General features: G+C 46.4%; 1 long non-coding RNA gene across 3 annotated transcripts; it reads right to left on the bottom strand.

Moving 5' to 3' along the window:
* Positions 1 to 202: 202 nt before the first annotated feature.
* Positions 203 to 14,100, bottom strand: LOC128853222 (uncharacterized). 3 transcript variants are annotated; one of them, XR_008451566.1, is made up of 4 exons: positions 13,987 to 14,100; positions 4,673 to 4,798; positions 3,722 to 3,819; positions 203 to 3,418 (listed from the first exon to the last, which is right to left on the bottom strand). It is a non-coding gene; the product is annotated as an uncharacterized LOC128853222 (long non-coding RNA). The 3 variants fall into 3 exon arrangements; XR_008451565.1 differs by having other exon boundaries at positions 203 to 3,819; XR_008451567.1 differs by lacking the exon at positions 3,722 to 3,819.
* Between the last annotated feature and the right edge of the window lie 13,390 nt (positions 14,101 to 27,490).

Raw genomic sequence — 27,490 nt, 5'->3', positions numbered from 1 at the left:
CATGTATGTTTTTGCTAAACATGTTCTCGAGTGGTTTGAGGGTTTCTTTAATGCTTTAAATGGACACTTCTCATTTAGGAAAGGCTAAAATAAAGGGCTTCAGCAGTTCCAAATGCTGCCTTGAGAAAAGAATAACAATGGAAGAACTGATTAACTGATAAAAAAATTTACAGAATTCCTGAATAAATCTAACACTGGCAAAGCTGGAAGATACTTCTCACCCTTGTGCAGCAAAGCAACCTTCTAGGTTTAGGGGCAGCCACTTTGGGGCAAGTGGATGTACAAGCATCGGTTTCAAAGTGGTGGTTTCTGGTGGGCTCCATCTCCATCCTGCCTCAATTTATCCAGCCAGGAAAAAAACTCCGAGCTGCAATTTCACTGCAGTTCAACAGCTTCATCTCTTTTTCATCCGGCGACACGCAGTGTCCCAGAATTACTCTCCTGTGTAGTGACAACACATGCAGCCACTTGGCAACACTGAGGATGCTGATGAGACTCCTCCAGCCCACCTGCCATGTGGCTACCAAAGACAAATATCTCCATCGGTGATGACACAAGGTATTATTTATGTGTGGATTCACACGTGCACCTTCTGGAACAGCCACAGCAGATGGAACGCTCCAGAAAGCTACAAATCCTTCACTTAGACACCTCCTGAGCTGAAGAATGGGGAGTGACTGTTTGGGCAAGGGATGCTAGAGGAGATACAGGCTGGAGCCATGCCTCCTCCTGGCTCAGTGTGGCTACAGGGATGCCAACAGCCTCGTGCTGGTAGACAGCCCCATGTCCTGGCCTGCAGAAGGAGAGGAGAACCTGGCTGAAAATGCGGGCGGGGCTGAAGACGCATTTAAAGGACAAAAAGTACCAAGGAAGAGGGAGGAACTGGGGACAACATGGATAGTTTGCAGAGATGCTGCCTGCTCTGGTGTGCAGGGCACCAGAGAAAGATGGGACTGAAGCCCTGGCTTGTGAATTCAGCCTGCACCATCACCGTGCAGAGCTGCTACACCATCCAGACAGTGTCAGGGCCAGCCTCGGTCAGCTTCTACAGCAGCTGGTGGTTGATTTGAGGAGGATCCATAGATCATCATTGCCTGGTGTGGTTTATGACAATGGCTGCAGCTGCAACTACTTTCACTTTTTTCACGCACCTTTGCTCATTGCCTCAGGGCTTTAATCCGGGAAAGTGCCGGAAATTGGAAGGATCCTGGATTTTTAGGTGAAGCGTCACTCTCGACTTTTTGTGCACTGAAACTCTTCTTTAAGTTCCTCCAAACTCCGGTTTCTCCTCTCCACCCCAGAGAGCCTGTGGTCACGCAGAGACGGGCTTTCTGCTGTTGCCTTGCACGCTCGCAGGAGGCAGCTGGAGCCAGGCACCAACGACGGCCTTCCTCACCCCACAGCGGCGACAACCACCTGCGGACACAACCAAGAGCAACCAGGGATGTCCCCCTCCCATCAATTAAAACCCAAACCAAAGCAATTTCAGTGCATAATTAACCTGCGAATGAAGGCACCAAAGGCAAAACCCCATCGCTCTCCTGTCTGCTGACGGCCACATTTCAGTGCACAGATGAGAGCTAAACCTCCACCGCAGCTTCAGCCCAATCTGGCTTATTTCCACCAGCCTTCAGCTTAATTAAAGCATTTTATTAATAGTAATGATTGAACAAATTAAATGTTGCTATTTATTATTAAATAATGAAACTCATTAGCTGTGCAGCTAAGCTGGTCACAGCTCAGTTGCTATGCCGCGCTCTGCCAAGGTAACCTGTGAATTCACTGCTCCGAAAGTGGATTATCCCCATTTTTTCCAGTTTGTGCTGAGGGAATTAAAGTATTTTTACTTTTTCTGGTCAGACATATTTTAAATTGGGAATATTTTAACAGACTGTGCAGTGAAACATCCATATGCATGCTGGTTTGGGTCACTTTTGATCCCTTTATAGCGTTCCATAGGCACTGGAAAAATCTATCTAGCACGTTCCCAAGGGGAACGTTTTTGCATTCGTACAAAGCTAAATTGATTGCAAGCATGCAGTCAGTACTGTGACAAATTTAAGCTTGTTATTTTGCCGGTACATCATAGAACAATGTTTTTATGAAAGCTGTATCGTTGTTACACGATAATTGTCAAATTTCCTGAGCGAAGCTGAGCAGTGATATATTAAAGATTCATATAAGTTGAAATATACACAGTCTGAAAATCTTTAAACACACTCAACAGTATCTTAAAGCATTCCAACCATTGAATCAAAACAGTAGCTGGGGGGGAAAAACATGTGGCAGTGCTGAAAATCCAACTTGTTTTTACCACTCTGTTGCACACAGCACTGGTGATTCAGAAAGTCCTGTTTACTCCTCATGTCCTATAATTTATTATCAGAGGGGCCAGCTGGGACCACTGTGGATAAAGGATTGTCAGCATTTCCATTACTTGAGCTTTATAGCTCAGCAATAAACATTTACTCAGAATTGTGATGGTCCAAGTCTTTGCTTAGGAAGAAAAATTTCCCCCCAAAAAACTTTATTTTAAATTGATTTAGGAGCAATGAAGTTTCAGGAAGGCAAAAGGAAAATAAAAGGGTTGATTTTGCTGACGGTAGATGCTTTATGGCAACCTTTGGAAGCAGGGTTGTTAGTAATAGCAGACACCAGGGGTTGGTCCTTCCTAATTTCTTGCTTGTGAATCCCCTTCTCCTTGGGAAGCTCGTGGTCTGCTTGGCAGATGGTGATGCTGGCACCACCACAAGTGAGCGAACACAAACCTCAGTGCTGGGATGTCCTCGTGGCACGGGATTTACCGCGGGGCATTTAATAGCAGAAACAAAGGACAGTCAAATGTAGATCCTGGAGTGGGTGGCACAACCTCAGCACAGGATGGTGGGAGTGGAGCCACTGAGACACCTCCCGGCTCACATACGATCTGTGGAAAATAGCTTTATATCAGGAAAAAAATGGGCCAAAAATGTGTCTTTGGCAGTAAGTTTGCAGAGAGTCTAAGGAAAAGTCTTCAGTGCCAGGGTGGTGGTTTGCGGGCAGCTTGGGCACAGGCTGGGAGAGGGACAACTCTCTGCGTCCAGTTGGTGGTGGCCAGCTCTCTGCAGGACAAAGCCGTGCGACGGCTCTCAGTGGACACCTCTACACATTCGACTCTCCACAGGGACAACTTTCTGCAGGACACTTCTACACAACCCACTCTGTCGGGGAACAAGTGTCCATGGGGAGCCCCAAGCGCCTGGCAGTCAGGGCAGGGAGGACCGCTGGCATCTGCTGGACCACTGACTGCCAGGTGCCTGGGGCTCCCCGTGTAGATTTGTCCCCGTGGAGTGTCAGCCGTGGAGCAGTGTCCAACAGAGAGCTGCCCACAAAGACTTGGCCACAAAGAGCTGATGATGCACCAAGGTACAACAAACATCTGTGGGAACAGAAAGAAGAAATATTAGTTAGACAGAAGACCCAGAGGCAGGATTACTTCACTTGTGTTGTTATGGGGCTCCAGAGGGTTCAGGGAATCGAGGAGTTCTCACAGGAAACTTTGGGGAAGGTTTACTGCAGTCATCACTCTGGCAGCCTCCTTTGCAAACAAAGCCTCCTTCCCAGCAAACAAATACACAACTGCATTATTACCACCACTGTTTCCCCTAGGAGCCAACGAGAAACTTAATCCCTTTATTTTAGCTCACAAGATATCTGTTGTTTCGAGTGGCCAAGCCTGTACCTGCTAATGCCAAAGCAAGCTCTGCGTTCAGATACTGGGCTCTCACGCTGGTCTAGATCTCCACCACGTGCCTACTCAGTCTTGATCCTCCTTCATCGCTGAATAACAGAATGAAAAAGCATTGTTTTGTAGCAACACCTCAAGAATTGGCAACGGGAATATTAAATTTTGGAGTGGGACATTATTGCCTGTTTTTAATCTACTTTCAATCCCCAGGTTCCAGCTGCGTGTGCAGATCCATCCATCCTGGCCCTGGAGACAGGCAATGTGCATCCAACCTGCTCACATCCCGCTGATGTCCGCTCCGTTTGTCACCATCAGCAGGGGTGCTTCTCTACCCATCGGGTTTCTTAATAAATAAGTGGATCAAATGCAGGTATCGAGGGGAATATTTCAGGATGTGAACCCATGGCTTAGTGTGGGAGAAGTGAGAGAAGCAATGAGGACACTGCTAATTGGGGAATTCCTAATTAGAGAATCTCGGGAGCAGCAAAACTATGTGGCAAAGAGGAAAGAGGAGGACTAGGCTAGAACTGCAGAGCAGACATGAGGCAATAATTCTCTGAAGTAATTCTTACCCTGACAGCAGTCAGAGATGCGGTGCTGAAAAAATAGCAGTAGGTGGCACCAATTTTTCCGTAAGAGTTACGGGTAGGGACAGGATGGACTGGTGACATAACAGCATTAATTGGATCATCTTTCAGAGGCAGGGAAAATTGTGTAGATGGAAAAAAAGATGTGGCTTATAAAGGTGGTTTATAAATAATTACCATTTATATGCTTTAAATAGTCTTGTCTCAGAAGAACAAGGCACAAAGCTGCAGCCTCTGCCCTCCACCACAGCTCACTGCGATGCTGCGAGAGCATCGATACGGCACGTGCTCCACAGCTGAAATGGAGAGAGAAGTGCCACTGCTGATGGCTACATAAAACACGACCCTCGATACCCACCTGTGGAAATCCCTGGGCAAGACTCGGGGCAGCCTGGCTGCTCCCACGCATGGAGCTTCTTTTGTACCCGGCTGGGCTGGAATTTCTCCTGCTCCATCCCATCCATCGTGATTTCATCACTGTAAACTTAAAAGGAGTTAGATTACTTCTGAATCGATCCCCAATTAATTACTTCTGCTACACATTGTACAAAGGACCAGGTTTTTATCTCGTTCTCTGCCCATGTGACTGATCTGCTGGTAATGGAAATCTTTGCCTGCAGGCAGTGTATTTCAGTAACGACAGCAGCCGGGTCTTCTGCTGCCCATAAAACTCAGAGAAACTCAGAGACATTACTGCTTTCCCCCATATTCTATTTTTTTTATAGATGTCTGCATCCAATCAATCATAACAAATGTCTTCTCTAAGTTCCTTGGGTACTTTTTAAAGGTCTGGATAGTGGAACTCCTTAAGGAAAGCAGTGGGAACATGACCGTCAACTGGCAATTAGCGGGAAGCAACCCTTACTTATGGCTTTTTAATAATTTCTGTGAAACTTCAAGACTCATATTACTGAATCCTGCTTATTTGTCTTGCACTGAGCGCTCAGCAGAAATATTTAAATTGCTAAATTGACCAGCAAGCCACATTTACTGGAGTAATTTAAAATGAAAAATATCAAGTGACTTATAAAATGCAGATGCTCGGGCAGAGGCTTTTACGTTTGTTACAATTTCATCTTCCTGCCACTGGAATCACAGTTAAAACCAACGATTTTAATGGCAGCAAATCATATCCCTGCAGCTCATAAGCTTATAGCAGATAGAGTCGACTGGTCAACAGCCTGAAATATTTGTGCATTTATGAGGGACAAAAATAGGACTTGGTCATGACCAAGCCCCTGGAGAAGGAAAGATGTGAAACCATGGCCCCGGGTGGCCCAGGTGGCAGAAGCAATGAGGACACTGTTGATGTGAGGATGCTAAGCAGCCCTGCTCCTCCATGCATCTCTCCAAGGGTTTCTTCCACTGACCAACCGGACTTTTTCAACCAAGTGAAAGGAAATAAAATCACCCGTAAGACAGAGAACCTTGTCTCTCCCCTGCTTCTCTGAATCTGCTAATAAGAAAGCTAATTATTCCAAATACTGGGGTACCAAGAGAGCAGACCAAAGTGGGCAGCTTCAGAGCTGGGCGTTTCAGGAGGCATTCCAGTGAAAAGACAACAAACCAATTTGTATGTCTGGATTGCAGCTGTTTCCTCAACACTATTTCATGCCCTCAGTGGAGGAATAAATATTTAGAGAAACTGATCCAGGTTCACAAAGTCCTATTATTTATTTTCTGGGTCCTTCCTAATCTCTCTCCCTTGATTCAACGAAGCCCGTGTGCAACAAGGACACAGCCATCATCTCGGCAGGGTTGTGAGGCTTAATTAAAGGTCTTTGAAACGCTCAGATAAAAGACATTAAAGAGCAAACCACTAATGAAAGTAGATTAAGGATTATTGAACACATCCTGGTCTGAAAGAGCAGCTGAAACTTGAGACCCCCATGGAAGAAAATTAAGTCCTGAGAGCTGTTGGCAATTGGTGCTCGAGGCAAACCAGCTGCAGCTTGGTCTTCAGCTAGAGCTTAAGCTGGGAGGAAGATTGCAAAAATTCACACCACCAAATTCAGTCGTGGTCTCTCTGCAGTCTGGATCAGACCTTAAATACTCCTTTACGGCAATTCTCATCTGAAAGAAAAAAACAGTCATCTATGTTGCCTGTAATGAGGCATCTTTTTGAGTAAAGTCAACAACCTTTGAGTCATCACAAAACGCGTGTTGGGGTTAATGAGTTCTAAATGCCAAAGGTGGGGTTAGTGGATGCTGCACAGCATCGAGCTTCAAATGTAAAGTCAGGCCTAGATAGGCGTGCATTCAATTAAACTTTCCTTAATGCAATCACCAAGAGGTGAAAAATTACACAGGACTGATGAAAAAGTTTCACCACGGCTACAGAACCGGCTCCGAAATGCCCCCCTGCACTCATGAGTCGTTAGCAGGGCAGTTAGTCTTGCACAGAAGCAGCTCTCCATGCTCAGTGCGATGTGGCTCCGGCTGGCACTGCCACCCAACACTGGGAAGGAAAGACACCTGAGAAACGTTGTTGATTCTACACTGGAGAAAGGTGGAATATGTCACCTTCACCAATGAGGCACAGACTTTCCTCAGGGAGCTGGAGAATACGCATCCTCCAGTGTGCTTCAACAAACTTTTTAATGGCTTCTGAAAGTCAGAGTCTGTGAAATAATGTTTTCTTGCATACAAACCCTGTCATTAACTCCACAGGAGTCCTTTCCTTATAGTGGAAAGAAGGAATACATCTCATTGCAAATCGTCTTCTTTCAAAAGCATCTCTCCACCACAGTTCAAGGACTGCTGAATGAGGGCCCCGAGAGACACATATGACATTACCACTGATAAAGCCAAAATAATAAAATTAAAGTTAATAAAATTGAGATTAAAAGTAAAAAATCAAAATAAGATGTTTTAGTCGGAAAAGAGGAAATATTCCCAACAAACCAAAGCAAAACTGGAAGTCAAACCACCAAAACCATTGTGTTTGCATTTGCAGAAGTCTGTGCAGAAGCTATAAATGATATTTAATCCTGATTTCGTGTCAGGATGAAGAGTTTTGGTGAGGAGGGATGTGACCCCTTGAAAGTGGCATCTGGAACAAGCGCTGGGCTGAAACGAAGCATCAGCCTGCCTTGCAAAAGGCTGTGCCGACAAGGCAGAGAAACCATAGCAGCAAAGAGGAGTTTGAACATTGGGTTTGGTTGCCATTTCCACTCTGCAATTTGGAAGTATGAAGAGAGTTACGAACAAATGGAAATTACATTTGATAACAAGGAACACAGATTAATAGTGTCTTATTGTAGTGCTTTCTTTCACATAGATAGTAGTGGCTTATCAAAAGAGACGTAGCTGCAGAAAAAAACCCCCCTGTGTAGTAGAAGGCTGTCGGCTGTGGCTGACAATTTTATCAATTGACGGATCCAAGCTGTTTTTTTCTGGAGAATGAGCTATTCTCACCACACTGGGGACATGCCCAGAAGATTGGCTGCTTTTCAGAGCCAGAAGAGCGTGTTCGGGTTTGCTCTTTCCTCCTGTCCCAGCAGGGCTGGCCGGTACTGGGTATCCTCCTCCCTCCTAAATAATTGAGTTGTACAGAACAGTCAGTTTACACCCATTTTCTTCCAGATGCAGGTATTCTCCACTGGAAAGAACAGTTTAATTGCACTTCCATTGTATTATTTGATCTCTTCAGTGATTATAGAGTAACTAAGGAAGACTGGGATTTTTGAAACAGACTCCCCAAAGCCTCTGTTAAAAAGTCATTGCTTTAAAAACAATGTCTGTAAATTAAGATCTCCAGAAACACGGTTATCTTGCTTGGCTGATATAAATACTTCATGATAGTGTCTACTCTGTCAAAGAGAATATGAATTTGCTGAGTGAGGAACAAAGCTGCAGAAATGGGTATTAAAGAGTCACAAACCAGACCTCAGGGTTCATTCTAAGGAGTTCTCCTTGTGATTTTTTTGGTTAATGGTATCCTTCGTGGACAGGAGGATATTTGTCTCTTCCTTGGACTAAGAAGCTGGTTTAAAGCAAAGCTTGATGATGTTATTCAAACAGATCTGACTTTCAGAGCTGGCAATTAAGAACTCAGGATTTTGGCGAAGGCATCACATCTCCACTACTGAAATATTCAAGGCTTTGTGCTCGCGCTGGGGTTTGTCTCACTTGCTAAGGAGTAAACACGGGATGGAAGCGCTGCAGGTCAGCCCAGGTGCCTCGCGACAGGGACACGCGCAGCTTGTGGGTCAGCAGCACCGGGCACGCAGATGGGGACATCATTTTTCCACATCTCCCTCACTGAATATGAAATTAATTTCTCTGGAAACAGATACTGAATAATCAGTGTTGGGAGCTGGATGGCCTGGAGGTGACTGCGTTATTTTCACGCCCTGTTGCTTGTGGGGGCGTATGAGACCGCCCGGCCCCACGTTGCCACGGGCTGGGCACCTTCTCCATCTGCCACACCGCTATTTTAGATCCTGCATGAGATTTTGAGTTGTATTCCAGCTATACTGAGTATTTCAAAGGTGCTTATTTTTGCAGAAGATAAGTACAGCAAGTCCTAAATACATGTGTGCCGTGTGTAATACGTTGAATGCATACTCCAATTAAAACCAAAATGCTCTTTGCTTATTGAAGACTAAGCTATAGCTATATCTGATTTTAGCTTGCCTCATTTTTTCCCCTAACAAAGCATGATTTATTTGAATGGATCCTGCAATCAATTACTCCGGGCAATGTCTCTCTCTGCAGTCATTTGGATGGTTCTGTCTCTTACTGTGCTTTCATTTTCTTTTAAGGAAAATGAAATCTTCCATATGTATTAGCATAATTTCTCGTGAAAGCGACTGTGCTCAAGTCATTGACTAATGCAGTTTGCAAACCAGAATATTTTTCGGGGAGATTACTTCCTTCTGAGGAGATATGCAAATATAATCTTCTTTGTATTCAAATATCTTAGGAACTATCAGTGGGAAATTAGATTGTGATTGTTCCTGAATTATTACAGGCCACTCGAACACTGGCTGCATGTTAAGAGTAGTTATTTATAACAATAAGTTGACTCGACAAAGGTCATATAATATAAATAGTGCTACTGGATTTGTGCACATATAATTCATTAAGGATGAACAACTGTTTAGTGGTGGAAAAACACTGAAGTAGCTACTTTGGCTTTACTAATTTCTTTAAGATAAACACCCTTCAGAGTTTTGTGATATATTATGTATTGTCTTGTGTAACACAGACCCAAGGACACAACAAGTATTGATTGGGACGCGACAAAGTCAAGCCCTGGGGGTTTGTGGAACACCAGGAATTGCAAGGTGATGAAGCACAAGCCCGCAGCTCCGGCACTGCAGAGGTCAGCAGCCTCTGGTGACCCAGGCTCCAGAAAAGGAAGGGTCCTCCTCACAGGGTGTCTCTGGCCAGGCAGGGAGGGGCAGGATGCCCTCCTTTTAGATTTTTCCATGCATCCATGATGAATCCGTCCTGCGTTGCATGGCTCCTTTGCCTGCTAGTGAGCAAACACAGCCTCTGGCGTTAGTTGGAAAGCCCTACAGTGGAGGTTTCTCATCCTGCTCTGCATTTCTGGGCTGCCGCCAGCAGCGAGCGGGGCGAGGGCGGCCCCGGTGCAGGTGCCTGAAGGTGGTCTGGGGACCGCGGCATCACCATCCTGGCTCTCCTGGGCACAGACCTGAGTAAAACACTCTGAGCTGTCTGGGAAAAGGCTGTGCTGGAGGGAGGTGGGTGGGTTAGGAAGGTACGTGGGGATGGAAGTGGAGGAAACATGTTTTTCAGTGACAAATGCCGATTCCTTTCCCAGTGTTTCCCAGTTACCTCCATGCATTTGTCTAATTAACCTACAGGCGTACAAAAGCTGAATTGTTTTGACAGTGGAGGAGCTGTAAAACTAAACATTAGGCTATCGTATCGCAGTCTGCACGAAGCCTCATCCTCCCAGTGGCAGCCAGAAAAACTGAACATCGAGGCCCGGACGGTGGCACTGGTGGCGGCGCTGCCCACGGGCTCCCCGCCAGGCACTGCTGACTCAGCGCTGTCTCCTGCACACTTTAAGAGTTGGCTTTACTTCCCTGGACCGTTTCCAGCCTTCATCTACTATCCGCTGACAGAGTTCAGGAGAATCAGGGCTTTCAGGAGGTGCTGAGATGCTGTTTCCCTGCAAAGGCAGCGCGTGCTCCCTTTGAAGCCACTCTGGTCCCCTTTCATCATTTCATTCATTCAGCAAAGCAAAACTTGGGCCAGAAGGGCAGCTTCTGGCAGACCAGCAAATGCTCCTTCCCACATGTATTCCCGTTGACAAAACTGGTTAGGCATCTCAAAGCCTTTTTGGAGCTGCCCAGGGTACGGGACAGCTATTGCCGACGGAGTGCTGGCTCAGGCAGGAGGCAGAGAGCACATCTGATGCCACTGTTTCACTACAAATCCCTGCTAAACTGTACCAGGCTTGCCAGCGCCGTGCTTGGAGAGTAAGGGAACCCTGCAGGTGAGTCACAACATGGTATCAAATGCATTACTAATCAAATAATTGGATAGGAGTAGTCTATCCAGTAATTTATGGACCACACGAAGGAGCCTCACTCTTGCCAAGACAACATGTACTCAAGGGAGTAAGTGATGGGCTACACAGGGAGGTTCGTCTGTGCAGGGGAACAGCACAAAGGACCCACAGCTCACGTTCAGCTGGTGCCAGCTCCAGACCCACTCAGACCACGGGAAGTTTTCACTCCAGTCCTATGATTAAGCTTCTTATCTTTACTATATGATTCTGCAGAACACTAAGGACAATGTGCAGCTCTGATCATGGTTAAGCAAAAAAATCCAGCTCTGTTTTAGAAAAGATTTCCCTTGGTTTTGGTTTTTGTTTCTTTTTTCTCTAACATTTCTCTCAATTCAGGTGTGACAAAACCCTACCGGAACTCATCAGCTTCCTCACTCTGTCAGCCCATCCTCTGAGAAACGGAGCCAGGCTGGTGTCCAGCATCCCGCTCCGGTCACCATGACAACATGATTGCACAGGACAGCAAAAGAAAAATCCTTTGGAAACCTCTGGAGCTCAAGAGGAATCTAAATAATTATCACCCCGGACTTCTTCTGTCTCCAGGGGCAACTGCGAAGGCCCACGGTGACGCACGCTCTGATGTCAGCTCGGAGCCCCAGCGAACCCACCATAGGAATTCGCTGGTCTCTGGCCACGTCCCTGGTGCGATTGGTGTCACGCAGTGAATGACAATGAGCAGAGGAAAGGTTGGCTCCACATTAGGACCTGAAGTGCTAATGAATGTTAACAGCTCGTAAAAAAGCCTGTGCTCCTGCATATTAATAACACACCCAAAGCAGCGAGGAGCCATTGTGCAATAGAAATAAAGGTAATTTTTAAGGGAAAATAAATAGATAAACTAATGGCAAGGTTCACTTCATTTGCATGGCGTAATTTTGCTTTTTATCTTGGTGTGCAAGATGACAAAACGTGGGATGACGGGGAAAACGCAGAGGTGAAGGTCACCTGGCATTTGCAAGTACTAGCGGTCTGGGTTGGGCTGCTGGGATGTGAAATGGCTTTTCTTTGAAAGGTGGCACAGAGCAAATGTCAAATGTCGGACCAGGCACACTGTGTCCCCTGACGGCTCCAGATGTTCTTTATGCTTGGTCCTTCTCCTGTCATTTGCAGAGAGCATCTGCCCAACCGCAGAAGGAATGATTCACCACGCGCTGCGAGGGGGCACACAGGAGCCTTTTCTTCTGCGCTGGGTTCTTTTGGTCCAATTCCAATTCCAGATTTTAAGAGCTGAAAGCTTTTTCATTGGAACAACGTTCACAGGTGCAAGGTCTTTCTGCAGTGGTTTCGAGCATTGGTAGTGATTCTTTTGTACAACTGATTACACAGTTGTTTGTGCAATAAGCTCAGGCAGTCCCTGCAGCTGTTCCAGGCGAGAGAGGCTGAATTTCAGAGGTGTGATGGTAACTCCAGTGAGATCGGCTCCTCCTGGCCCTGCTGAGCCAGAAATGGCCCTCGGCCCCAAAACACTTTGCTATTTGAAGGGGCTGGGGCGCATCTTGTAGAATCATTGAATTGAAAGGGACCTCAAATCCCATCCAGTCCCACACCCTGCCATGGGCAGGGACACCTCCCACTGGATCAGGGGCTCCAAGCCCCATCCAACCTGGCCTGGAACCCCTCCAGGGATGGGGCAGCCACCACTGCTCTGGGCACCCTGGGCCAGGGCCTCCCCACCCTCACGGGAGAACATTTCTTCCTAAGATCTCATCTCAATCTTCCCTTCTCCCCACAGGCACCACAGTCCTAGGAGATGAATCTGAGGTGCTTTACAGCTTAGCTTCTTGCAAGGAGAAAGAAGCACCAACCGGAATAATCAAAGAAGCAGACAGGTTTAGGAGAACTCCACGTCTGGGAGTGTGGAGGGATGCGGGGAGCATTTTGAGCACAGGGGCTGACTCCCTGCTCAGCCTACGCTGAAGAATTTCAGCAGCTCCTTCAGCATCAGCTGCAGCAGTTTTTTGAGCAAGCACAAAAGTAAAGGCTCCTCTCTGCCCACTTCATCATGTTCAGCTGGGAAATCCCAGGGATGTGGAGCAGAAATAATTGGATATAAAATGGCAAAGCAGCATTATTATACATTATAGACATTTTGCTGAATCAATACATGCCAGAAAGCATTTTGCAGCCCAGAGCTATCAATGAAGAGAGTTCTCCACGGTATTCCTCTACATTTAGGGATTTTCTTCTCTCCTGCACAGCCTGTGTGTGCTGGAGCCCACGCCTCCTGGAGCAGCAGCTGCAGGAGCTCCAGTGGAGAGCAGCAGGTTAGAGAGCTGCCCCATACGAGGTCCTTGACAATATTTATTCTCCTAACCAGCATACAAAGTACTTACCCAGCTTTTTGTACCCATAGAAACTCGAGAAAGAAACTTTAAAGTTTTGAAATGAACCTGCTGGATGAGCAGGTGCTTTTAAACTGATGTTACCCGGGTATTTTTGAAGCAGGCACTTGGGAAAGCACTGCTGTTTGTGCCCAGGTCCCCTCTCCTCAGTAAATTTCCACCCTGATTAACAAATGGCTTTACTTAAAATAGCATCCTTCCTCCGCGCTCCTCCCTGAGCCACCGTCTCGCATCTAAGCCCTCAATTAAGCCGGGCAGCGGAGCGGGGAGCTAAAAAGAGCCACACAGAACCGCTTGCACGCCCAAGACGTGCTCAGTATATGGGTCTCATCCTGCCAGGCACTGGGACCCTCCAAGAAGTAACTAAAGGGGAATGTTCCCCAGTGTCCCCTCAGCTGAACACTGTGTCAGAGCAAAAGTTGCTTTAATGATTGTTTGATGGACCGAGGCACGGCTCAGGGTGCACCTGGAACGAGTTGACAAACCAGCAGAGCAGGCATTGGTGTTGCTGCACAGCTCTCCAAACATTTTCTCTCTTGCCTGGATTGTCCACACCACTGTGACTCACCTCTCTGCTCCTAAACAACCCTGGTGTTACCACCCAGAGCAGAACCAGCCTCGTTTCACTACTCACAGCCTCCACAGAGGCTCCTGGCAGCCAGCGGAGAGGGGTCCTGCCTCAGCACACCTCGTTACCCGCAGATAACGAAACACCACAACTCTCGTGCTGCTCCAGAACTACTCTAAGAAATAAACTTTCTTAAGCGCTACATCAAACCTTACCTCAGCTTCTGCGACCAAAGGTCCCTTTGGCCACCACAGGCTGTGGCTGAACGCCTCCTGTGTTGCTCAACAAGTGCAGGTGACAAATGACCCGACTGCTCATTAGAAGCTGATTATGTGCTGCAAGAAATTGCTCCCAGGGGTTCTGGGTAAATAAAAGTAGAGGTTGGGGCAGTGCCTGCCTTTAGAGAGTTGGATAGGGAAGAGAGGAGAGAAGGCAGGAGGGGCAGTGTGTGTAGCTGCCAGGGAGTGGGCTCTGAAGGTGCACCTTTCTTCAGTTGTAAGAAAATCATATTTATTTTATTAGAATATTTTTTCTTGTGCTTTGGGTGCAGTGTTGTCTCCTGGCAGATGTCCTTTTCTTTTTCCTCTGGGATTCTTTTATTTGAGCAGATGTAAACATCCTTTGCTGTTTCTGTCTTCCTGGAAAAAAAAACCCCAAGAAGTCAGGAAAAAGCTGTGATGCCTTAAAAGTGCTGACTGTGCTCTGTGCTCGGCTTTGGTGTAACACCCACCATGGGCCAGGGCTGCTGTGCACCCACCCACATCTGGGGCAGCAAACCCACCTCTGCTCTGAGCTAGGGTAGAAACTTCAAAATGAAGATCCAACTTCTCCACAGGATGCAAAAATGAATCCTGCTCTAACTTCCCAAACCTGGGTAAGGAAACTTGGTTTGGGGGCAGTAGTGGGGAGCCAAAGCATACAGGCTCCAAGGTAGAGGGGAAAGAGCAAATATCCAAGTGATGAAACAGCCCCCAACTACCCATGGCTGGTAGGGTTGGTACCGGGGGGCATCACATTCTACCTGGAAGCTCATTTTTTTCAGCGCCTGCAGAAATACATCTGCTCTGAGCAGGTCCTGCATCTTGGAAAGTTAACTATTTCTCTCTAAAAAGAGACAGAAGTTTGGAGAAGCTCTGCCTGTTACTGGCGCTTGGTTAAGATGCGTTACTGATGGTGGTTGCCTCCTCTTCATTTTCCTGCTTTGGCAATGGCAAAGTGTGGTGAATCCGGGCTGTTCTGGTGTGAATGTTGCCCCTGGGTGCCTGAACTGGGCCTGAGTAACACCCGCTAGAAAAGAGCCGGTGAGTGCTACCTGGTGCCCGTGTGTGCTCGGCGTCTGTGCATACGCGATACCATGTCTGTATGCATTGAATTTTATATATGATACAAAAGAAAAATAAGGCTATCAGGAATAAAAGACGACTAACTGGACTTTTAATGCTATCCCAAGGTGCATTTCCTTCAAAGCAGGCAATTCCATTGTTCTCTGCCTGTGCAAGCCATGAGCAGCACATACGGATGGAAGGCTTTTGGGCAGCATTCCCCAGGGAAGGAGATGCCAGCTCCTGCAGCTCTTCCTCGGGATGGCCTCTCGCATCCTCGCTCTGCAGCCATTCGTGGGAGTTTTGCTCCTGCCTCCATCCAGAGCAGGTTTGCTTCTTTCTGTTGAGTTTCATGAATTGCATTATTTATTGTGACAGCTCTGGTTCACTGTTACTCCCCTCATGAGAAAGTCCACTGCATTCATTTGATTTCCCCCTGAGCACAAGTAACTGTCGATATGGCGAGTGTAGGACTCGCTCTTTTCAAACATTGTGTGTTACCCAATGATAAAAAGCTTTGTAAACTTCTGTGTTCCTTAAAACATGCAGCAATGGGAAAAAGGGAACAGAAGGGGTAAAGGAGAGACTGGGAAAAATCACCCTCACATTCAGGGCACGGGTGGTAGACTTGGCTTTGGCTGTGAGGAGTCAAGGGGGAACTGATTTGGGGGACAGATGAGGGTGTGGCAGATGCCTCCGGGGTGCCGCGCAGCATCCCTGCCTGTGTATTTTGGTCCCCCCTCCCACATGAATGCCCAAACGGAGCATCTAGAATGACATGCAGAGTAAGCAAGGACACATTTATCTGTCACATGCCTTCAACTGGACTATCATGACACAATGTCCCAAGGCAGCAAGAAGTTACCTTGTGCAGTGTTTAAATCAAAGTTATTTGTCATTCAAATGTTAAGTGTCTGCTTGCGCGATCCGCACAGCGAGATTACATCACTGTGTTCCCTTGTCTGTGACATCTCAAGGAAACCAAGAGAGCTTTTTTCAAGAGCAGTGTTCCTGATGCTGATATTCTGGGTTTCTCCCACTTCAAGTGAATTTGAATCCTCAGAGAGAATTCAGAATTTGAATCTCCTCAGAGAATCCTCAGAAAGTTGGGAAGGATGTCACATTTTAGCTCATTTCGGGAGCAATCTCATCTTTTATATCACCCAGTTACCATAGGGGCTGTATTTCTTTTATTCAAGTCCCATATCAACCAGGGACCGTACCGACCTCAGCAGGGAACGACCGGAGCACCCTGAACATCCGACAGTGCTGCAGCCGGGGGTGCTCCCAGCACTGCTCTTCTAGCCTTGGCACAACTTTATTAGCCCTTTCTGAAGGTTCATGGGAAAGATACTGGCATCAGCATCAGCCACGCGTGTGTTTAAGTTGTTAATGTGATATGAGCCCCTCTTCTTCCCGTCCCCAGCAGACTCTTGTTGAGAGCTAAAATGGATAATTGACTGGAACTAGCAAAGTTCCTCTGAGGACAAGCAAGCTGCAGGATCTAAATCAATAATGTATAATTCCCTGTCTTTCTTTATATCAGTAAGATGCTCCTTTAAGGAGAGGAAACATAAACACGGAGGGGATAGAAATGCTGTTACATTGCTGGACCTTGGGTACCTAACACGGTAAAACTGATAGGGGAATATTATTTCCTTTGTGTTAACAACATGATTTTACCTGCTTAATATATATGTATTGCCTCAGTCTAGCAAGAATCTGCATTAAAAAGATGTTTGTGTGAGTCGCTGGAGGTACATTTCCAGGTGGTTTTGCTGTCCCTCTGCTGTTACAGTGCTCCCCATGCCTGGCTGTACGTACCTGGCTCGAGGAAGGGAGGGTTTATGAAATTCTCTTTATTTTGCATTGCATATAAAATTGTAAAACTTAAAGCCACTTTATAGGGAAACCACTTGGGCACCTCCAGCTCATGGCACGTTGTCTCCAGCTCAGGCTGTGCTCCCCTTCTCACCGGCCGCTGGCTTGAATCACAAACAGCTCGTTTGGAAATTTCCAGTTGGGATTCGTCCCCTCCTGTGTCCGTACCTTTTCTCCAGGGGTCCTCCAGTGCCAACACCGTTATGCAATGTTTTCGTGTCCCTTCCTCGGGTGAAATGCAGCAAGTTCAGGCTCTGCTGAAGAGTGTTTCTATTTCTGGTCAGAGCCGCTGAGCCCCTCTGCGCTGCTCGGTGTGGGCTCACGGCTGTCCAAGCACTCATCGGTCAGAAATACTAATACAGTGATGTTTAGTTAGTGGTTAGCCTGGAAAGGAGACATGCAAGCTCTTCAAGTACAAGTAGGGAATGGAAGGAATCTATTGCTCTGCCCTTGAAAATGAGAGGCGATGTTTGTGCCCTCTTCCAAAAGGCAAAACCACCTAAACCTTTCATCCATCGCCTATGCACCACGGCTCAGACCCTAAATGTGATTCTTGCTATGCTCCGAAGTGGGGTGTCCATTAAAACCAGCACAATTCCTCCTGTGCTTTAAGTCAAAGCAGGCTCGAGTTTGTCTTTCCGTGCGTTAATGTCACATGCCGTTAGTGCACACACACCAGTCCTCGCCTGACCTCTAGCAGATCAAGAAAAGGAGGGTAAGATTTCAGTTTACACAATGTATTTGTGATGTCAGATGCCTTTAAGCAACAAATACACCAAATTTGATATTGTTCTGACTTAAACCGAAACCAGCAATCATTTCCTTTGAGCCCGGGAATGTGAAGTTAGTTACTTTTAAAAATCAGTGCCTGCTTGTGGCTTTCTTCTTCCCAAAGTGTCTGCACTTGGTGACGGAGCACCCCAAATATTTACTGACTCGCAGATGACAGGGTGGGAAAGGCCAACTTCATTTATCTAGCATAAATCCCTGGGCAACACACATGATGGGCTGCTCTGTTGCCATTTAAATATTTATATAGAGCTATCAGCTGCTTGACCCATTTCCTTCTGTATTAAGCACATCCTCCTTGCTCAATGAATGTGGCTTCTTCCATTTCTGTTGTGGTTTGGAGCCAAATGCAACAGTTTGCTCTGATTAGGGAGTGGCATTGTATTTTGCCATAAATAATCCTCTGGTTATGAACTTTCCTCACTGTCTGATGTGCTGGTATTCCAGCAGGTGTTGCCTTTTCCAAGTGAGAGCACACACTCCCTGCCTCTCTGCACTGTCTTATTTAATAGTCCTTTAGGGAAGCTGAAAACAGTAATATTCTGTATTTCTTTGCCTTCATTATATTTTAATAGGGTTTTTTATAGCTTTCCTGATTGGTTTTGAGTTGTTTTTTTAATACACTTTCCCCTCTGTCATTTTTCACTTCTGTCTGCAGGAACCAGACTCATTCTGCAGCCTCTACCGCTGCTCTGCCCTCGGTCATTTTTCATTCAGCTCAAACTGATTGACAGATCTTTTCAATTCCAGGTTATTAATCACTTGGCAGGATCCCAGCTAGCTTCTCCACAACAAACTCATAACAAACCCTCTCCCTCTCTGAGCAGATCTTGCCATACACATATTTTTCTTCTCTCTCCCATCCTCTACTATATACATGATATCCCCACACCTCCACAAGAGGTGGGTATTTTTTTCCTAGTGATGATGCACGACTGCTCGTGAGGTAGGTTTGTTCCCATGGTTTGTTGCCTCCTGCTCCTGAAAAACCCATCAGTGTGGATGTTGACACAAGACCAGGTCTCTGCTCTTTCCCCCCCTGAAGCCATTAGCTGCCGCCTGGATGGATGAGCTGGGGTGGCATTTTCACCCATCTGCACAACCTGCCTCAGCCTCAGCTCGACGTCCGCGCCTGCTTGAGTGTTTTCCTCTGTGTTGAGAGCCAGTGACTCATTAGGTCAAGTTTTCATTAATTCCCTGGGAAAGATGCCCTTGGCTCTGTACGTGTGGGTTGATAAAGCCTTCTGGAGTTCTGCAGACGGTCTCTGGGATTTTTGTTGCAGTTTGTTTTATTTTTCAAATACATTTTTTGTTTTATGCTTCAAAACGCAACAAAAAAAAATTTGCAACTGAAATGCATTTGGTTTTATTTTTTTTTTACAGAAGTAAAAAGGAGACAAAACCACTGACAGTTTTATTTCAGGAGACTCACCTTCCAGTGCTGCCCTGGCTCATAGGCGAGGTGCTTTCCCGTCCGCTCCTCCATGGCTCCAGACAAACGAGCAGCTGCTCTTAACCTCCCTGGGAACCAAACATCACCTCCAAGACGGACCGGCTGCTCCAGAGGATCAGATGATGTTTCTTTGGATGCAGACACAATGCGGCTCTTCAGGCGCTGGGAGAGGCTGCCCAGGAAGGTCATCGAGTCCCCATCCCTGGAGAGATTTAAAGGCCGGGTGGATGCGGTGCTCAGGGATGGTTTAATAGTGGACAGAAATGGTTGGACTCGATGATCTCAAAGGTCTTTTCCAACCAAGCAGTTCTATGATTCTTCATGACCATTTGAACTCCTCCATGCAGGGTGTGAAGGTTCAAGGGAAGACTCATCAGCAGTCAGAGAAGTGCTTCCCACAGGAGAAATAGTTTGGGTTTAGAGTAATAAAGGCTTCTGCGTCCTAATAGAAAGATGCAGCAAGGGCTGGGTTTGGACAACAAGCTCAGCTGAACCATGCGGCTTGGGACACGGAGGGAAAAGTTGTATTTTGTCAAGCAGGTGCTTGTAACCAAGAGAGCTTTGGCTAATGATGCCTCGGAGAACAGGCTCCTGCTTGTACTGAATTTTCCATGGATGAGGAAGGGGGATGAGAATTAACGGCAGCAAAATATTGTCAGTCTATTAATGACTCTAAGGCACAACTCTGACCCCGTAAGCAGCACATTGCCTTTCTCCAGTGCTAAATCTAGTGCTCTTGAGTTCTGGTCTCTCCTTGCTCAGCTGGGACTCCACGGAGCTGCCTGAGTGCACTGTTGCCTCGTCCCATGTAGGTGTTGGCCACCTTCTCTTCCCAGGGTTTCCTTGCCCAGGGGGCTTTGGGGGCTGACCATGGGCATTTGGCCCAGGGGAGCACTGGGACACTACAAAAGGCGTTGGCTCGGTAAAGCTCACAGGAGCCTTTTAGCACTCCAACCCCAAGAGCGAATGGGATTTCCACTATTATTTTCTAGCTCAGCGGTTGAATATAGCCTGAAAATCATAAGGAAATTGGTAGGTGCCCACACCTATGGTCATAACTCAGCCATTAACTGAAAACAGCCACTTTGTAATCTCCAAACCCACACTTTGCGTAGAAACCATAGTACAAACCTGTAATAAAAGTGCATTGCCTTGCGCTGCAACTCAGCCACATCGTGATAAGAGGAAACTGTTCTATTTTATTAATTTTGCAGGAAACGTATGGTAGCTTCTGCCTAATGAATACTAATAGAACCTTTAAAGCTCATTTACCAAATACATACAATTAAAGGACAATGAGAGGCATTACTTACAGAGCACATTCGAGCATTACTGAAATATCCCATTTGTTTATCACAATAATTGCAAAATAAAATACATTGATTGCTCCGTATTTATGAATTCAAGAGCTATTTGGTTCTGCATGCACTCTTCCTAATGTGTAATGAAGGTTATGAAAGGAACAAGCATCTTAATGTAAAATACAAGGACAACTCCAAAACTGCATGAAATTTGAGAAATAAGATCTTGTGAGTCAGTCATTTACTCATGTTCTCTCCCACCAAAGTACACTGGTGATGATGCAAACAGGATGTGGGAGGATTTGTGGATATTTATGAGCAGGTGCTCTTCAGCTGGAGTCAATTTTGCAATAATTAACACCTGGGGGCAGACTCTGCCCGGGGGATTGTATTGGGCAGCAGAGATGCTTCTGCAAAGTGTCTTTGGATTTATACCACCCACCCAGCCACGTTTATCTTCTGGGTTTTTTTTGCTTTAAGTGGCCCCAAGAAAGGTGCTGACTGGGTTCCATCCATGCCAGTGTTGCTCTGGGTCACTCTGGGCACAGCACTGAGCAGTACATGGAGAGCAAACAGCAATGGACGTGTTCTGCTGGTGAGTTGGAGAACTTCAGCCCTACCTTCCCGTGAGACCTTCCTGATGGGAAGCTGGTGGAAGAGCCAAATCCATGCTGCTCAATGGGTCGATGGTGCCCCACCTCCCCTCCTGCTGGCTTTCTCAGGGCTGGGGTGGAAAGGGATGGGATAAGTGCAGGAACAAGGACCCTCGAGCCCAACCTTGCAATAAAAGGTTTCCAGTCAAGAACCACCTGCTTCCCTTTATTTGCTTGCTCGAGTCATTTTACAGCGTTTCATCTACAAAGACAGAAAGATTTATCGTTAGTTGATAAAATTTTTCTGCTTGAGACCAAGACAAAACTGAAGTGGTTGGAGGGGTCTGAAGCACTTCAGTCTTGTAAAGGTACGTCAGAGGTGAGTGCGTGGCTGGGCTCGGGGATGTCCCACGCAGCGTGAGGGGTCACCGGTAAGGGGGTAAAAACACTAAAAGGGTAAAAAATCCCACTGCATTTGAACCACGGAGCTGAATCCCCAGAAGGATGATCCAAAATTACGTTATTTGTCTTCTGCTGAGAAACATCCACCAGGCACTTGGATTTATTCTTGAGGCTTTGGGCACATCTCCATAACATCTGTCTCCCCGTTGCTTACATATTCCTGCTCTAACGCTGTGCTATCCGACCATGGCAGCCCCCAGCCGTGCTGGATGCCTTAGTTATCATCTGCTAGCGCAGCGTTTCACCTCTCTCAGGTGAAGGAGAGCAGACACACATGGTTTTCAGTGGCAGATCAGTTATTCTCTTTGATCTTTAACTGATTTCTCTGATTCCACTAATACTTTGTTTCCAGGTTTGTGCTTTAAAAACCCAACTCAACCATCTATCCTGCACCTGTGAGGAGATCAGCCTCTCAAAATGCAGGTATCACCCCAAAACTGCTGTCAGCCACAGCCAGACCATAGTGACAGCATCTCTGTGAAAAGGCTGGATCGTGATGAACAGCCTGGGACTCACCAGACCATCCATAACAGCTGCCCCTGGGGTGAAAAGGCTCGATAAGGCTGCAGAGCTGATGTGTGTAGCCTTCAGGACAAGGATTTAATAACTCAGTATTTTTTTTTCTTCCAAGGATCATTTATTAGCTCATTAGAGCTGTTTGCTGCTCACTCAGAAACTAAAGGCAACGTTCTTCGTGTGTGGTTATAATGTCGTTAAGCTCCTTGAAAACCCATCAGCAATTATTTGGCTCCAGGTATGTAAGATTGAGGAGGAAAACTAAGCAGTGTTTTCTTGCTCATCTGTGGACCTCAGGAGCCTGGTGGGCCCTGGCACAGCGTGGCCTGACTGGATGTGGCTTCTGGACGTGGTCACCTCTCCCGTGGAGGCAGGTGCTTGTGCCAGGTGATGAGCAGTTTGGACACCCAGCAAAATCATAGAATCATAGAATGGTTTGGACTGGAAGAGACCATGAAGGTCATCCAGTCCAAGCCCCTTGCAATGAGCAGGGATATCTTCAACCAGATCAGGTTGCTCAAAGCCTCATCCAACCTGGCTTTGAACGTTTCCAGGTGTGGGGAATACACCACCTCTCTGGGCAGCCTGGGCCAGTGTTTCACCACCCTCAGCATAAAAAATTTCTTCCTAATGTCTATTCTAAACTTCTTCCCTTTTAGTTTAAAACCTTCATCCCTTGCCCTATTGCTACAGGCTATGCCAGAAAGTATTTCCCTGTCTTTCTTATCAGCCCCCTTTCAGTACTGAAAGGCCGAATCTTCTCTGGGCCATTCAGAAATCTTAGAATGCTGACTGACGTTGTTTGGACCAGTTGAGAAGTTCTGGGTAAGGAGGGAGGAAAGCTTTGCCTTTGCTCTTGGGTGTTCTTGTTTTTCATTTAATGAATTCTTTTGCTTCTGTAGATTTTGAGGTGGGAGCACTGTTGAGAAATGAGAGGCTGAAGTACAGCACAAAGGGATGGCAGGGTCAAAAGTTTCAAGGCAGAGGGTTTGCAAAACTCAACTGAACTCCTGAGCTGTTTCTTGTCCCCTAAACAGTATTTTCCAGCAAACGCAGAACTTAGATCAACCAGCAAACCTGCCCTAGCGTGAGCGGCAGAGAGCCGTGACACCTCACCATGGTCCTGGTGCATCTTGTGCACATCCCCACCGAGGTGCGGAGCTGGGTCATTCCCATGGCAATGTTGCCAGTGTTGGACCAGGGAAGGTATATGCCAGTTGTTAAGTGGCACTGACACTAATGATACAATTAGCTGTGTTAAAAGTCATGTCTGGTAGCATTTACTTTGTTTCCAGGGTGACTAAAACACCATAAGTAATGATGTCCAGCAGTGTTTCCATAGAGCCGCTGTCCCCGGCAGGAGTGGGGCAGAGAGTCCTTCATGGTCAACGAGCAGGAGGTGGACACACCATTTCCATTCTGCCACCCAGACTGGCAAAGCCAAGATCAGCCAATCTCGCCGTGATAGAGAGCTGCTCCACGCTGGGTCCTTCTTCCTTGGCTTTCCCCAGATAGGCAGTGTGCAAATACAGCAAGAGTTTGGTCACCAGGTACTTAGGGGTGAAAATCACCAATTTGTTACAACAAGGAAGAACACGGTTTTAACCTTCTTCAGCTGAAGGTTCCTAGTGGAGAACAATTTCTTTAGCTACTCACCACACAGGCAAGGGAGCTCAGACATCCAGATCGATGGGTATCGTCATCTCACTACGTGTCACACACGTCTCCTGGCCCTAGGGAACCACCAGTCCTCGTGGCTCCCCAGCTCCTTGCACCTTTGCCACACACTCACCCCTGGCTGTCGTCCACCTTCCCAGCTGTAGTTTTCATTTTAAATTGCAGGTTTGTTTCAAAAATGTGGAGTTCATCATGGATTTGATGTCCTGGTGGTCCTTGTCCAGAGGATGCCCATGTTTAAAGCAGTCGTAGTTCAGGAAAGAACCGGCCCATGGAAAAAAAGTTGGTTGTGTTTGCTTATTTTGCCACGTTTCCCAGAGGCTGAGGGTTGCAATTTCAATTATTTCCCCTTCTTGCTGAAGCAAAGGGATCGGCTGCATTCGGTGGCTTCGTTACCTCCATTAATGCTGTGTACTTCATTTCGGGTTGATTAAATGCACTTATTTCTCTTCTCATTTGAACGGCCAAGCAAGCCAACGTTTGTAAAGGGGTGAGAGCAGGTGACTGCCAGCCACGAGCAGCAGCAGCCGGGGTCGAGTCACGACCCTGGTGTTTGCACAAGGCTGAGCTGCAGGAGGGGTCGTCAGCACACGTTCTAACACCAGCGTGGAGGAGGCTTCAAACAGGGAACAAGGAGAAGCGAGGAGGAGGAAAACACATTTTAGAATGAAAACCAATCTTGAAATCTTCCGTTAAATTAGAAGCAGAAAGCCATGTGCACAAGGCTGAGCCTGATCCAAACCCCATCAATACTGAAGGGAGGATTCCTAATGACTTTCAGTGGCTTTAAAATTGGCTTTTAGAGTGTCTAAGATGCAACCATGAGCTAAAAAATCCAACCCAGAGCCTCTATCTTTACTCTTCTATTACTTCAATCTTCTCACCTATTTTTCATTCAGCTCTACAACCTCATACTGTAAAACCGTAGCCCATCGCTGTGTGAGCTGCACAAAGCCCATACACGCACGATTCCCAATTCTGCCAACTTTGCTTATTTTTCAAAGCATAAGTGTATGTGGAGGAGTTGGTTGCTGCTCCTGACCAAGGGATGAACCACCAGAGCAGAGACAGGAAAGACTTTCCCACTGATTTTAAGCAACCTGAGGGCCTTCAGGCTGATTGCCAGCTCTCATCAGGGATATGAAGACAGAGCTCAACCACTGATAAAATCTGTAATAATGCTCAAGCAGGTGTTAGGGAAAATGCTGTATCCTTCAAACTAATTTCTTCCCACCAACTCAGAAGATATTCTCTGGGAGAAGTGCTGCTTTGGAGAACACAACTCTTGAGACACTCCGCCTTGCTCAGAAACCATTGAAATACTGTCACATTTTGGTTCAGAAGAGCACACAAGCACACACCTGGACGTGCCCCCGTCAATGCTCTCCATGGAAGCCGTACGAAGCAGGTGCTTGGCTGGAACGTGGGGTGGAAAACTTCTGATGCTCTCATTGCCTATAATAACAGTTGAGAAATTCATTGACTGAATACATTATTTAATGAAAGGACTAATTGATGCAATAAATTATTAAGAGTTTAGTATTAGACCAGCTGTGCTTGTCCCACACTATTAAATTCAACAACTACGATGCTGTTTCTTATGGTCATCTTTCTCCCTTTTTGACTGAAAACATGAACAAGTGTTTGGGCTGGAACTTAGTTTAATCATCTTCTAAAGAAGCGCAACGAGTTGTTTGTACTTCGATAGGAGACGTTCACAGCTCTTTCATCTGAGCTGATGGGGTGTATAAGCCATTCCAGACAGGTGGTAAAGCCAGACTCTTGACTGGGAAATGTCACTACTTGGGAACTGCCAGGGATAAGCAGGCAATACAACAAAAAGGGTTCTATTTCAACATACATTTTTATCGTTTAGGCAAAACTACAGCTGCAATTTCACCCTATTGTCTGTAAAGTGTCGGGAGCTGATAAAACACTGGTGGAAGAAATTGTCGCCATAAGTGGGGGCTGCACCAACACCTTAAGCCAAGACTCGTCTTGCTCCCAACTCCATCTCTCCTCCATGGGGAAAATGGGATGGCAAAGCCGGCACCGGGCAGCTGCCAAGGATGCTGAAATGCTGACGGTTGTGTGTGCATAGAAATATAGGAACATATGGGCACCATCATGTTCCTGTCTATTCCAGAAAGCAAAAGGGAATGACTGTGAAATAAATTCATATCAATAACAGGATGTGAATATTTACAGAAAAAATGAATTATAGGAGATGGGAAAAGTGGCTCCTGTTGGAGGGCAGAGTTTGTAGGGGACCAGGGCTGCATCTCGGTGGGATTTGCTGTTCACACACACACCCAGCACACGAGGAAAACATAATCACACATGACATTATCCCATGTTCATGCACAGCACACACTGGCCTACAAATGTATATGCACATGATCGGGATCTACAGGAGTTCCTCTTATTTTTATTTCGTAATACATAGCTGAGTGAGCAGCCTCTGAGTGTATTGAATTGCTTTCCACGGTAACTAATTGTGATCTGAGAAACACAAGTTCTGCAACAGCACAAGATGAAATGGACCTGAATATGGAAGCAGCTGCTAAGAAGAAAATCACTTGCTTATGAAATAGTATTTAATGATGGAGGCTGATGGAGCAGAAAAAATGAGAGGTGGCAGGAACTAGAAACAAGGCAGCTCTCTGCTACCTTCATGTATTTCCTTAGATTGTGAATTCCTCAGGAAAGTGTCTGGTGAATACTCAAGGAAAGAAATTCCCCCTATGTGGGCTGCCTTCCCATCACCCCACCTACTGCTTTATTGAGAGGGAGACTATTAAAAATCTGACTATTAAAAATAAAAGCAAAGGAAGTGTCAGGGAATGAAACTATGATTAAATTATTATTACTAGTTAAAAAAAAATGGGAAGGCTTTTACAAAAACTTCTCCGTTCTGCTACAAAAAAACAGTGGATGACAGTGTTTAAGCAATATTAAAACGAAATGAGATAAGAAAAGCTTCCCCAGAGTGTGGGTGTCTCACTGCCCCCCTGCAGCCTGGTGCCGCAGGGACAGCCGAGCAGAGCTGTCTATGCACGGGGGGAGTGAAGTGGTAAAGCATTAAAGATCATTTTGAGTCAATTTATGAGCGACACCAACGCAGGGAGGGGATCCTCAGACACACAACAGATTGCTGCTGCCCTTGTTGGATCTAACAGCACACCAGGAGGAAAGAACAGCATAGCCCTGTCCTTTCTGAAGAAAACATGAATCATGGAATCATAGAGCCATGGAATAGTTTGGATTGGAAGGGGTGTTTCGGGCCCATCCAGTCCAATCCTCCTGCAATGAGCAGGGACATCAATCGTCTTGCCCAGAGCCTGGCCAACCTGACCTTGAATGTTTCCAGGGGCACCAGCAGTAGTCCAAACCCAGCCCAGGAAAGAAAAAAGCCCTAAACAATCAAACAAAAAAAACACCCCAAACAAAAAAAAACACCAAAACCCACAGAAAATCCAAGTAAGCAACCAGAAATCTAACTGTGATGAACAAGGTTATCTCACCCAACTGAAAAGTAAGAGTTTGTCAGAGCTTCTCTGACCTTCGTCCAACGTCACTGGCATTGGCCATGCTCATACTCGACAGAAATTCTGCAGCTTGGACAAATGGGTTTGGATTGATGGGGACGTGCACTCAGAGTAGGGAAAATGTATTTTTAGGCATATGTAAAGTCAAATCATTTGTCAAGTTAAGTATCAATTTTA

Source organism: Cuculus canorus, chromosome 10, assembly GCF_017976375.1.
Source record: "Cuculus canorus isolate bCucCan1 chromosome 10, bCucCan1.pri, whole genome shotgun sequence".
NCBI classification, from domain to species: Eukaryota; Metazoa; Chordata; class Aves; order Cuculiformes; family Cuculidae; genus Cuculus; species Cuculus canorus.
This window is presented reverse-complemented; position numbering and strand designations above follow the sequence as displayed.